Here is a 14,824-nt window from a genome sequence, read left to right on the forward strand (position 1 = left end):
CCTGGGGGAAAGTAGAGTATGGAGAAATCACAGGGTCTCTAGATCATCTCCAATCAAACATCACTCTGGCCATAAAGAAAGGCCCCTGCCCCAAAATTCAACAAGGTCTATATTTTCTCATTTTTATTGGTATTATTTGAAAGGAGGAAGAATCAACTTTTTATTCAATCAGGTAATTTTTTATTATTTTCTATCTTTCTATACATAAATTTTGTTTTCCAAATCAAGTTGGAAAATTCAGTCCTCCTTTTATATCTCCATGGTGGGTAGGACCAGGTCCTACTCATGGCTTGGTGGGGGGATTTTAAATGGTGATGTTGCTCATAATTACACCTAAGCACTTACTATGAGACAAGTTCTCTTCTAGATATTTTGTATGTTTTAGATTATTTAATTCTTACATCAACTTATAATGCCACCATTTTACAAATTTAAAAAAAAAAAAAAAGCAAGGAACATGGATGTAAAATAACTTGCCCAGGTCAAACTGCTGGTGAGCGGCAGAGCCAGGACCCCAGCCTGAGCCACTGTACTGTTGCTGCTTTTAGAGACCAACTCACCCACGGGCTTCACTACATGCGTGAAGAAACAGGGACCTGAGTCTGCTAAGCAAGCTGCTGGGAGAGCTAAAACTAGACCCCTGGTATTTGGACCTTTATCCAGAGCCTTCCTGCTGTGCATCACTGCCCCTCACAATGCACAGAAGCTGTATTTGTGGTAGCAAGAGGTTGTCATTTGCTGGATGACATGGGCTAATGGTTTAATAGCAACCCCTGCCTACCTCACCTCACAGGACTGCAGGGCCAGCACCATAGGAGAAATAAAGATGATGTAATCAAATATTACCTAAATAATGTATACTTTTTGAGTCCTGAATAAGTCACTCAGCTGTAGAATACATTCATGTTTAATATTACTAGGATATATAAAATGATTTAGGATTGGGGGGATTGTAAGTAAAGAAAACTAAAATTCCACAAGGGCTAAATCCTTCTAGGTGGGAAGACTTGTATTTTTTATAAGCATCTCCTCTCTCTCCAATTCCCATGCACATGACCTTCATTCTTTGTTTATAGATTGTGGGTGTCACTCTTGGAAACAGGCATTTTCCCAGAACAAGTAAGAACTAATGTTAGCCAGTAGGAGAGAATACTAGTCAGCCCTCAGGGGAGAGGATGGCCATTAAAATACAGTACATAAAGGGATGAGCTGCTGGTATTTATCTCCAAGTCCAGCTCGCAGAGCCTTTCTCTGTTGCCAAAAGTGATCTAACATCTCCCTGCATAGCTTGGCTTCAGATGGTGAGATTTTTATTATTTTTTTCATTCCATTCCACATTCATTCCGGTAATTATGAAAAAAGAAAGGAGTTATGACATATTTGGGGAGACTGACCCAGTGTATCAACTTTACTAAGAAAGGACATAATGGTTTTGGCAAGATAAGAGAATTTCATTCGGAAATTCCGAAGACATCCTATCCCAATGGAATTACTTGACTTGCCAAAAATCAAAGTTGTTTAGCTGGGTGGGGCAGGGACCTAAGCCAGATGACTAAGGGTGACACTCCTGGACAATCCACACAAGAGGCTTTCAGAAAGGCATTCTGATGCTGCAGCTGGTGGTGTTCCACCTGCATTCATTCACGATGAGCCAGCAAGGTGAGATCAACAGCAAGCGCCAGAAACCTGGCCCTCTAGTGACACAGAATCTCTGTGAGGTACGGGAACAGAAACGGTGGTCTTTATCTCAAATCGTGACACTATAAAGTAGTCCCACTACCTGCCTACTTTGGTCCCTACAGCAGAAACTGAATAAAATGCATTCCTGTTATCTTAAAGAACAAATTGACTCCCAAGCCCTCTAACCTAATATTAGTATGTGGTAAACGCCACATGAAGATGAAAGCAGCTAAAAATCTGGGATGAATTTCTTGGAGAGATTCTAGAATTTCCTTTCCCAGTTCTCCTAGTTTTCATTTCAAACAAGATTCTGAAATGGTTTCCTTGTGGTTCAGCTCAGATTCAAGAGAATTGTTTAAATGGTGTCTCCAACCCCCATGGCCTAAATGTTCTCACTTGCAAAGATTTCACCTAAGAGGATGTGCAGCCAGTTAATGCTTAACCACAGCAACTCCTCCTTTACACTAAGTGAGAAAGTTGGGCTGGGTGGAAAAATGGCTGAAAAATTGTTAGTTCTGCATGAAACTGAGTGTAGGTATTGTTTGAAAACCAGAGAACCCCAGAACCTCAAATTTCATGGGCCTCCAAGATCATTTATTCCAAACCATATCTCTAATTACTCCAAAAAGGAAAAAGATCTCTGATCTGTTTGGCAAGCAGGTTTCTCTTCCCACAGAGCGACACAGTCAACCTTAGGGCCTCTACAACTTACATGTTACATGGAATCCAGCCTTACTTGGTAAAGGGAACATTAGCAAAACATCTCAGTCATGGTCATTTGGTTACAAAGAACAGAAAACCACTCAACTTTTAAATCATTTTTAAAGAGTTTGTTGGAAGGAAAGCACAGGTTTCAGGGGAAGTAGAAAGATGTCAGATGCTTTCTGTCTCCCTCCCTCCCTCTCGCTCTCCCCCATCCTCCCCTTTTCCTCATCTCCAACTTCTGTTTCTCTCTGTAACTCATGCCTTTCTCTTGCTTTTGCAGCTTCCACTTCATTATGATTTTTTGGCTCTGACATAGGACAGTTTTTTTGTTTGTTTTCTGTTTTTTACATTTACCCTCATTTTTGTCATATTTTATTTTTTTCTGTGGAGAACCAGCCATGGGAATTGGTTTTCAGCAATGGACACCTGACCTGACCAAAGCCAATAAATCATGAGACTCTTGCTGGGACTTCAGACAGGTGGGATGTGGAGGGGAGAGGACATGAGGCTGGAGCTGCCAAAGCCATCCTGCCACTGTGAAGCACAAGACTAAGGCCAACACAGCAGAAACGGTGAAGGGCTGGAAAGAAGATAAGTCCTGATGGAGGCTTTCTGAAGTCTGAATCCCAGCTGTCCGTGAGACCAGTCCTGCTTTTCATTTCTTGAGCCAATCACTTTATCTCTTGCCTAGGCCATCCATTAGCACAGCTGTCGGCCTTGGATTGCCATTGAGTCAACCCCATTCCTCCACCTGGCCTTGTGCTCCAGTTTCATGACTAGCCTAGTTAGGAAGGATGTGCTCAGGGAGAAGTGCAATTTAATGTGGTTTCTAGGATATTCTTTCCAGGGTAAAGGGGGGCAGAGGAAGAAAAAATATTCTTTCCAGGGTAAAGGGGGGCAGAGGAAGAAAAAAATAACCAACCTCTTCCATTTATTTTCAGTAATCAGAGTCCTTGATCTGACAATTAGCCTAATCATATTTTTACTGTCCTGTCTTCACTAAGGTCATGAATGTCAAAATATAAAAGATCAAAGTACGCAGAAATCACTTCAAACTTCATAAATAATGCTTGTGATTTTTTTCATATGCAAGTCTAATGAAAATTGAGAAAACGATGTGTGCATTTCATAGTTATTCTCTTGTGGACATGCCAACTTCAGTCTTAAAATTGAAGACTATATTTAATGACTTAGAGGTTCAAATTTAAGTCATAAATGAAATTGCATCTGGTAAGGTGTACCTTACATTCTGCTTCTTCATTATGAGACCATACAACCCAATTCTTTGATTTAGAAATATTTCCACTTTAATAAGTCATGACGCAAATCTTTCTCCACACCTCTTGTTTCAAGACATCCAACTTACTACACCACAAAATAGTAAATTTCAGGCTCAGAACTCCTTTCTTTGCCAAGAATTATATTAGTGAAGTTGTTCCTTGCCTCAATTAAAACTTACATTTGTGTAGAAAGGGCAAGAGCATAACTTCCACATATGTGTTTAAGTTCCACATCTAACATTGCATAGGAATAAACCAGATTCCACCACCTTTCTGTGTTGACACCCACAGGCAAGTTCCACATCTAACATTGTATAGGAATAAATCAGATTCCACCAACTTTCTGTGTTGACACCCACAGGCAGTACAGACTGCATCCTGGGAAAACGAACAAGGGCCTGGCTCTATGCCCAGCTGTACATACTAGCTGTGTGGCCTTAGCAGGTTGTGTATAATCTCTCTAAGCCTCTGTTTCTTCACATATGAAGTACTGACCTTATACTTTATAGATAGTAATGTCAACCTTATGGCTTGATTGGGGTCATGAAATGAGGTGGTATATGTAAAGCACATAGTAGACATTCGGTGTTCATTACCAGTTACTACTTAAGGTAATAATTGCCCTTCATAATAGAAACATTCATAATTCATAAATGCCCATTTCCTACCAGTTGTCAACATACATGCTATGTTGCTGTAAACCTTGCATAGTTATAAAATTTAAATTTCCATCTTTCATAAATTGAAATGTTAACATCCTGCTAAAGCTACTGAAATGTCTGATTCTGCCACTGACTGGTTGAACTTGGGACAAACATGTAATCAATTTATGGTTTTGCTTCTGCATTTGTAAAATGACAAGATTGGGCTGTTCTAAATGAATTTTAGTGTCTCTTCCAACTTTACCATTCTTCTGAGTCTTATATGTCAGTTAAATGGCTGTTTAATATATGTGAGTCATCATGGGATAATTGCATGTTTATTGTAAAGAAACCCATACTCCTCTCGGAGGAAGACAAACTGTTGACATCTAAAATTAGTCTCTCAAATAATATTACCTCATGAAAGAAAAAGAGGTGATGGTAGTACAATTCATGCTCAGATTTTGTAATTTGGGAAATCTCTAAAGATTGAGAGATGTAAGAGGTGATGACAGAATAATTCATATGCTCACATTTTGTAATTCTGGAAATCTCTAAAAATTATTCTCAAAGGTAGAAAGTGAAATTGAATTTAGGGACATAGAGATACTCACAGAAAAGTATGTAGCAGAACACACCATTAGGTTTACAATCTGCAACTCCATATATAAATAAGCCTCCAAACCCAAGTTGCCTTAGTTATTGGAAATCCAAATGACAGACGTATTTCTATTTTTCTAGAAATGCAAAACAGACTTGTGTAATTAACCATTCCTTTGGTATTTATTTTGAAACCAACTGTGCATTTCTTGGCCTCTTCACATACAAATAATGCCAACGCCTACGCAGTTCCACAGAATTCTTGAGCAGTTCTTACTCGCTCTGCCCACTTTTTTCTTGCCCTCCTCTCCATTACCTCATAAATGGTGAACATTTCAGAAATAACGATCCCATTAGAAGAAGGTCTCTACATATCGCCTATAAGGCTTGAGAGGAAAAATTCAAAAGATGCCTTCGCATAAAAGTGGGAAAAGAGCAGAAATGAAATTTCTAATGGACATAGCAACACAAGAAAGCACTGTGCATGAAGAACCCAGCTTCTCTCTAACAGATGGTACGCCATGCATGCAGCTAGATGAGCAGTGTTCAGGGGCTTGCTCCATTGCAAATACAGACACAATAAAAATGCATGTTGATTTTTAAAGAGATGTGTAATTAAATATGACATTCTAACTGATAGAGGTTTACCAAGGCAGAACAGCTGGATGTGAGGGGTCCTAATATGGGATACTGTTTAAGTTATTTAAATGTGATTCCTAGGATGGCAAAACTTCAAGAACTTCAACTTGTCTGTGTGTGTGTGTCTTTGTGTCTGTGGGTTTATGTCTGTGTGTGCATGTGTGAATACAACGGCTTAAGGTGGTGCATACCCATTTGAAATTTTCTTGGAGCTTAGAAAAGCAAAGGTTGCAACCCTTATACTCAGTTGCCTTGGGCAAGCAAGAAAAATATCTGTCAAGACCCAGGTCTTGCTGTTAAGGCTGGAGTTGAGAAATGCCCTCCAAATGCCTTCAAGTCAACATTAGCTATGACAGAAGCAAGACTATTATTTAACAGTAGCAGCAAACGTCAAAAACAAACTCTGCCTGGCATTTTGACAAGACACTATTGAAAGAGAACCACTTTTTCAGCACTTGTGTAACCGTGGGGGAGAACTCGACAATTAATATCCTGAGGTCTGGTAACAGGATTTCCAGGCTGCTTGGTGGTTTCCTTCTGCTACAAATGAAAGGAGTAGGCAAGTGGAGGACATGGGCAAAAATAATCCGAAACAATGAGGACTGGAGAAAAGGACTGATACATCAGAAATCAGGTACCTTGTGGCTAATTAAAATGTAACTCCTCCCTCAGGAGACTGCACTCTCACGGTGGTGACACTATAAAGTATGAGGACAGAGCCATCAGCCCTAGGTGAAAATAAGATGCTGACAAAACCTATCTCCTATCTCCCACCTCCTTTCCCCGCTCTCCAGCAGCCTCGTGCAATCCTGTGGCACCCTACCTGAGCTTCGCTCCATGGAAGCAGCCCCTGCCTGAACTGGTCAAACTCTCATCCCTGCTGTCAATCAATTAATCAGTATAATAACAACCAGCCAGTTTCTGTCCTATGTCCTTAAGAACTTGCTCCCTGTTAACTAACCGATGAGTGGAGCTGTGGCAAGGTGTCAGCAAGCACAGTGATTCGTGTACTATGCTTCCTTTCATTTTGACAGAAACATTAGGGAAGCAACCTAATCCAAAGTAAATGCCAATGTGCTGGCTCCACACTCATGAAGTGAATGAGGAGAGAGGGAAAGGAACTAATATTTCACTGGAAAGCCCTTATGAGCTAAGCCTTTGAAATGTTATCACAGTTAATGTTAACAGCCCTCAGACAAAAGTGGTATTGTGTCTCCATCTTACAGGTAGAAACCTGAAGTTTAGAAAGCATGAGGAACGTGCCCAGCGTGCCAGTCTCTGAGTAACTCACCCAGAGTTAAAGCCTGCGTTATCTCTCTCCCATAGCTGACTCTTCCCGGCTCTCTCCACCACAACCCAAGATCACACACCTTGATCAGACTCAGAATGTTCTTTTTTTTTTTTTTTTTTTTTTTTTTTTTTTTTTTGAGACGGAGTTTCACTCTTGTTGCCCAGGCTGCAGTGCAGTGGCGTGATCTTGGCTCACCACAACCTCAGCCTCCCAGGTTCAAGTGATTCTCCTGCCTCAGCCTTCCGAGTAGCTGGAATTACAGGCATGTGCCACCATGCCTCGCTAATTTTGTATTTCTAGTAGAAACGGGGTTTCTCCATGTTGGTCAGGCTGGTCTCAAATTCCTGACCTCAGGTGATCCGCCTGCCTCGGCCTCCCAAAGTGCTGGGATTACAGGCGTGAGCCAACACGCCCAGCCTTCTTTTTACAGAAGAGCCTGGCAATGATGCTGCTTAATAAAGGGAACACCAGGAACTGTGGTGGATGTGGCAGTCTTACTTGCAGGCCTCCTAAAAGGAACCCCCATGGACAGCTGTAGATCCTGCCTGAGCAGAAGCATGCCCTGCCTGAGAAGAAACATGAGTGCAGGAGCCATTTAAATCCTCAAAGAGAAGCCAATCCCTATGTTTTAAAAGTCCTCCCTTCCACCCACTTCCTCTACCTGCGACCTTTACTACCACCAGACCAGACTTTCGGTTCTTGAGACAACATGCACGAATCTGTCCATATGGGTTTCCTGTCCATACTATCCAAGGAGAAAGGCCTTGGCCTCCTCCAGCTGGGTCTGCTCCTTCCTTTGAACCCCATCGGCACCTGTGTCCACACCTTTCAGCGCTTTCCTGACCAGCGTCAACACGCTGCTCTTCCTCTTACAGAATGCACCATCAATACAGCCCAGGCACATGGCTCCCACAAAACTAGCCACTTATATAGTATGGGTCACATCAAAAATGACACCATCCAGCACAATCATTCATACAGACTTCTCTCACACTAAACCTTTACACAAGATGAGAAGTCAAAACCTGTGAAAACTGTCTCTTCTCAGCTGGGCGCAGTGGCTTACTCCTGAAATCTCAGCACTTTGGGTAGCTGAGGCAGGAGGATCGTTTGACCTCAGGAGTTTGAGACCAGCATGGGCAACATAGTGAGACCCTGTCTCTTCAAAAAGTAAACAAAAGTAAACAAAATTAGCCAGGCACGCACCTGAGGTCCCAGCTACTAGGGAGGCTGAGGTGGGAGGACTGCTTGCCCTGGCTGAAGGTTGAGGCTGTAGTGAGCCATGATCACACCACTGCACCACTGCTCTCCAGCCTGGGTGTCAGAGGAAGGCTCCATCTCTAAAAAAAAAAAACTATCTCTTTCCTATCTATCAGATTTCCACATGGGTCTGGGTCTCTGGAAGCTGCAGCAGGGCAGAATATCTGCTATGGAAAGGGGCTTGAGGTCCAAGTCAAGGACATTCCCAGGCTTTCTAGAAATGCTTTTTATTAACTTTCTAAAGAAACTCAGACTCCAGAGTGGAGGAACACATTCAACATGAATATGTCTACAAAGTCTTACACTTTTCTACTAAAAAGCTAAGATTGCATTCCTATCAGCAATGCCTACAATGCCAAGTCATTTATTCTAAGCGACGGCATTAGAATTCCATCAGAAATGCATATGCAACATGAGGCAGGAGGAGCGAAGGGACTTTCGGGGACAACAGACAGGTCTAGGTGATGAGGAAGGTCTTTGGTCACTGGAGTGAAGTCAAACCAGGGTTTGAAACTCTGCTGTGCCACCCAGAAAAATGTGGATGTTGGCAGCTGTAAAATGGGGTCAATACCCACAGAAGTGTGCTGGGGATATTCCCAGGAGGCACCAGAAAGACACTTGGTTCATTCCCTCCCACACAATTCTCCTTTTAGGTGAGAGGAAAAGATGAAAGTGAACCCCTTCCTTCTTTCTCACCACTCCAAGACTTAGATACAAAGTTTACCTTTTACGTATTTTAAAGACCATAATTTTGTGTTAAACTTTGCCACCAAAAAATATTTTCTTATAGTCATGTTCACTATCAATCACTAAGGGAAAAAAGTATTCTACTGTGAACAGAGCACCGCAAAACGTTTTGCAAATGTGGCAGACATTACCAGGGATCACCAATATTTGGTTCTCCTCTCCCTTTGGAGGAGGGGTTACACATCCCAGCCCCCTTGCAGTTAGGGCCACAGGATTAGTTCTGGCCAATGTGCAGAGCATAAGTGCAGTACATTCCTTCTAGGCCCAAGCAGAGAAGAGTGAGTATGAGAACCCATGCCCATTCTTCCCCTGCCTTGGCAAGCAAGTGAGGCTGCCTGTCTGCAGTGGGGCACAGTCTCCCACAAACCGGACTGTACATGTCACGTACATGGGAAATAAACCTGGTTATTGTAAAGCCAAGTTACACATCAATGAAAACAAGCTGCCATTTCAAAATCAGATTATCAGACAATATTTAAGGATCACTAACTTATTCTTTCTGGGGAAAAAAGCTGAACCAAACTCAACTTTAGTATGAATTTTACACATATTCTGGGAAGATACGCTTCAACATGCCCTGACGTGCCTTCTCAAGGACAGACACGATCTTGATATGCACTAGGATCTGGGACTTTGAAAATTCCACAAAGATTTGTCTTTATAAACGTCTTTAAGTTTCATCTTAAATTTGTCAGTCTGCAAGCTTCTCAAGCCCAGGGTGTGAGACTACGCACCCCAGGTGCATCCAGCTGATCCTGAGGTAATGGGCCAGCACTCTGCCTCTCTGTAATGTCCTGCTGGAAAATCTCAAGCTTTTTTATTAATATAAGCAGAAAGAATTGTTTCAAAACAGAACTGCCACAGTCATACTTTGGTGGAGCAGACATTCCCAAAAGATCTAGGAGTGACATGTGATGACTATAAAGGGAATAGAAAAGAGTTTGATCCAATGGCAGAAATTCCCAGGGAATGCATTTTAGAAACTTTTCTTCTGAAACAAACAGTTTTAGCACTTGAGTTATTTCTTTGCTTTGTCTACTCAACTGCTCATCACAATGAATTGGTCCATGATCACATTCTGTGCAAGTTTCCTCAAAAAGTGTTTCTAAAAGAGGAGCAAATCTTGCAAATGAAACAGTCTCATGGAAGCACAGTAGCAGTAGGTGGATTTATGGTTTTTGGAATGGCAATCAAAAATGATTGTTTTTAAATGGCAATATGTTTCCCAAGTGCTCATTACTTTTAAAGCCCACCTTCGGGGAGGCCACAGAATGATTAGCAGCTACAAATGCTGCCATGTGAAAGCAGCAGAGGACACAGTTACTAGAGCACAATTTTGATTTGGAATCAAAACTGCCCTTGTTCATGAAAATTCTTACAGAAACTGAAACCAGGGAAACAGTGAAAAGGAAAAATCGCCCACATATGGCAATCAGTTTTGACACGAGGCTCATCAATAGCCCAGTCTTTCCAAGGCACAGCATTATCTATCTGATCTGCCAAATCCGATACTTAACAACATTGTCTTCAGAACAGTTGACACAGCCTGGAAAAGTCTATCTTGTAAATCACAAAGAAAGATGACAGGTTTCACAGATCTCATCAGTGATAAAAAGAAGGGAGGCATAAAAGAGCAGATGCCAGTATACTTACTGGCACAATGAACTATATGTATTTCAAGGAGGAAAAAAACCCTCTACATCCCAATTTTTATTGAGGCCCAGTAAGAAACCACTGACTTAACCTATTTATCTCAGCTCCTAACTAAACCGAGTTTTTGAAAGGTAAAGACAAATGACCAGGGAGATGGCATGATTTTGTGGTATAAAAAAAGTGGTGGGGAAAGCTGAAGCAGGTCAGCCAGGTAGGCATGCTGCAGCTTCTTCCAGCTACCCTAAATCCATAGAAATAACACAAAGAAAAGAGATTTTTAAAAAGAAAAGGAATCCACAACTACACTGCAAAATAAGTACATTCTGTGAACTAGAAACTACAAGGAATCCTTGAAAGCAAGAGTGAGTAGCTGGATGGAGGGAAACCATAGCTTGAAATATTCAAGGAGAGGACTTGCTAAATATGAAACCAGCAGCACCCTAAGCTCAGAGGTAGCTGATGCTGGGAGCTGGAAATGTCAAGGGCAATTGACCTTATGGGTTCGACCAGGCTTCTGTGAAGGCAGCCAGTCTGGCCAACCCTTCTACACTTCTCCTACTCACCAACCTTGGACCAGGCAGAGACAGCATGGTATCTACCCCATGATGTAAGTGTTAAGTGTGGACAGTCTCAAGAGGCATGGCGATGTGCCCAAGGCAAACCAGGGGCACTCACATCTGGAGATCAGCTGGTGGCAGGCTCATCCCATCCTTCCCTGCAATGGCTCTTTAGAAGTGCTTAGAACTTTAGAAGAGCAATTAATATCCTTAGAAAAATACAAGAATGGCGATATACTTCCATTTCAAAGTAGAGTAATCTTAGAAATTAAAATTGTTATCAATAAAATTAAAAACTCAACTGACGGGCTGAATGGATGGATACAGCTGAAGAGCAACTCACTGAGCTGGAACAACAGTTATGTAATTCTTCTAGAAGGTAACACAACAGAGAAAAGCTAAGGGCTATATAAAAAAACAGAAGCAGAAGGTCAAATATGTCAAGAATAGAGGACTTTTAGAAGAAAAGAATAGAGAAAGTGAAAAAAGGAACACTAACAGCAAATATAGAAGTAAATTTCCCAGAATTCAAAAGATGTATCTGACTGAACATGATTAACAGAGAAAGACTCACTCCTAAACATATTGTAGTAAAATTTCAGAACACCTAGGATGATAAATATCTAAAATAAATAAATAAATAAATAAATAAATAAATAAATACTCAAGCCTGTAATTCCAGCACTTTGGGAGGCTGAGGCGGGTGGATCACCTGAGGTCAGGAGTTCAAGACCAGCCTAGCCAACATGGTAAAACTCCGTCTCTACTAAAAATACAAAACTTAGCCGGGCGTGGTGGTGAGTGCCTGTAATCCCAGCTACTGGGGGGGCTGAGGCAGGAGAAACGCTTGAACCCGGGAGGCGGAGGTTGCAGTGAGCCGAGATCGTGCCACTGCACTCCAGCCTGGGTGACAGAGTAAGACCTTGTCTCAAAAAAACTAAATAAAAATAAATAAAAGAGGGGGAAAGGGATTCTAATTAAAATCCCAATACAGTCAAGGCACTGAGATAAGTACCTGCTCAAATGGTCAAAAAGAGTATAGATGACACCCTTCCTTCCCACCTGACCTTTGAGATCACTCCAGGTAACATCAATACCAACATCAAAATCTGTTCACCCACGCATTGGACCTCTACTCCACTGCTGTTCATCTCTACCCACTTCAGTGAACTATGTAAATACAGTTGTTTAGATCACTCCTTGGACCTTATCAAGATCTGGAAATGTTCCACTACATTCCTCTCTGCTTACAAACCCCAAACCTACCACCCTTACCCTTAAACTGGATTTTTAATCTCAACACTTGCAATCATTTGACTTCACCCTATTTCCTCATGCCATCAGGTGAGCACTGCTGATTCAACTTCCTTCCCCAATTCGCCTGGATCCCATGATAACGTCTGTGGCTATTTCACTGGGAGCCTCTATTAATTTTTCACGTATCCTTGTGCCATGCCTACCAGTGAATTCTCAGCTACAATCAATGTATTTCATCATGACAGGTCTACACTCCTGGGCTGCTGAGCCCACTAAGACGTGGCATAACAGTATCAATTGGCTCTACTGCAAATATCTGACCTCTATCCTCACATGGATCTTTGATGGCCTCGAAACTGTCTGGCAATTCTTTCTTCATCTTTAGTCAGTTACTATGTCCATTCTTCATAGACATTGTCCAAACATCTATCATTCTTTCAAAGTTCCCTAGTTGCCCCAGATCCCCTCACTCCCAATAAAAGACTCAGTATATAATCAGGCTTTTATTTTGTGAGCTATTTTATTAGTATACATGGAGGTATTTTAGATGTTAAGAAACAGCAGCAGGTTAGAAAAACATTTTCAATGTAAAACAACACCTTCTCTTTTATCATCAGGATTAATTCATCCTTCCAATTGTACTTCATTGTACCAATTACTCTCTGCCTGAAACTTCCTCCTACTGTGGCTTCATCCCATCACTCTTTTGCATTTCCTTTTTTTTTTTTTTTTGAGACTAAGTTTCACTCTGTCTCCAGGCTGGAGTGCAGTGGCACAATCTCGGCTCACTGAAATCTCCGCCTCCCGGGTTCAAGTGATTCTCCTGCCTCAGCCTCCCGAGTAGCTGGCACTACAGGTGCCCGCCACCATGCCCGGCTAATTTTTGTATTTTTAGTAGAGACAGGGTTTCACAATGTTGGCCAGGATGGTCTCGATCTCTTGACCTCGTGATCCACCTGCCTCGGCCTCCCAAAGTGCTGGGATGACAGGTGTGAGCTTTCCTCCTACTCTTGATCGCTCTTCTCTTTTCACTGTAACATGCTCCCTATGTGATTTCATCCACTCCTAAGGCATCATTTATTATGGTCACATGCTGATGACTCCACATTTACATCCTACAGCCCAGACTCAAATATCCAAGTGTTTATGATACCTTTATCAGATGTGCCCTACATAACTCAACCTCAACATATCAAACCAAACTTGTTAACTTTACCCATTCACCTGCTTCTCTACATTCTCTTTTAGTTTATGGAAATATCATCCACCTAGTTTCTCAAGATAAAAATATGAACTTACCACTGACTCTTCCTCATCCTTAACCTTCACACCCAAGTTGCCAAGTTCAGGTGATTTCATTCCAAAATGTGCCCCTCATTCTTCATTTCCAATGTTACTACCCATCTCATCTCTCTCACCTGGACTCTACCCCTTATTTTATGCATAACCACACCAGTGAGTGGCAACCTGGGTTGCACATCAGAATCACCTGGGGAACTTTTAAAAATCCTAATGCTGAGGGCATACCCCAAACTAATTATATCAGAGTCTCTGGGGGTGGAACACCAGAATTTTCTATAGGTCCCCATGTGATTCCAATATGCAGGCACATTTAAGAATTTTCCAGAATTGAAAACATGAGCCCACACATTGAAAGTACATACCGAATACCAAGCAAAAAAAAAATAACAAATCTACAACTAGTCAAATCATAATGAAGCTGAAAAATGTTAGAAGACAGAGAGAAAATCATGCAAATATCCTAGAGTGAAAAGATAGATTATCTACAAAGGAAAGAAAATTACGGTAATGGCAGACTTATCTGTAACATTAGGTGACAGAAGACAATGAGTTAAAAATCTTCAAAGGGCTGAGGGAGGGAAAAAAACTATGAACCTAGAATTCTACAGCCTGCTAAATTATTCTTCAAGAATGAAACAGACCTTTTCAGACACACAAAGCTAAGACTCTACTACTCAGACCATCACTGGAAGAATTACCTTACACAGAATATACTTCATTATAAAGGTAAGTGAGCCAATAGGATTACAGAAGTATGTATTGGTATTAACCAAGTCTGGCTTCTGCCTGGAAAATACAAGATATATGAAACATATGCATCATTGAGAGGTCCCAACGGCCTTAAAGAAGGTAAAACAGCTCAGTGCAAATAAATAAATTTTACATTAAAAGTTTTAGCAGGGCTCTGGCTAATTTGAATTGTTTTCTTGCACTTTTGTAGAATTTATCCCCAGTTTTCAACTGTGCAAATTTCCATAACTTGAAATAATAAAAGAAAGCACTGCCAATCTAGCAATGTTAAAAAATGTTTCCCATTTTCTTTCATTGAAAAAAATAGGTTCTATACATTTATATATTTATCAAAATATCACAATTTTATTTTTTGCTATAATTATCTTATTTTCTAGATGACCTAAAAATAATTTAAGAACATCAAGATAATCATTCGATCTCACCAATACTATATACAGTTGACCCTTGAACAACATGGTT

This window comes from Symphalangus syndactylus, chromosome 22 (genome assembly GCF_028878055.3).
Source record: "Symphalangus syndactylus isolate Jambi chromosome 22, NHGRI_mSymSyn1-v2.1_pri, whole genome shotgun sequence".
In the NCBI taxonomy this organism is placed as follows: Eukaryota; Metazoa; Chordata; class Mammalia; order Primates; family Hylobatidae; genus Symphalangus; species Symphalangus syndactylus.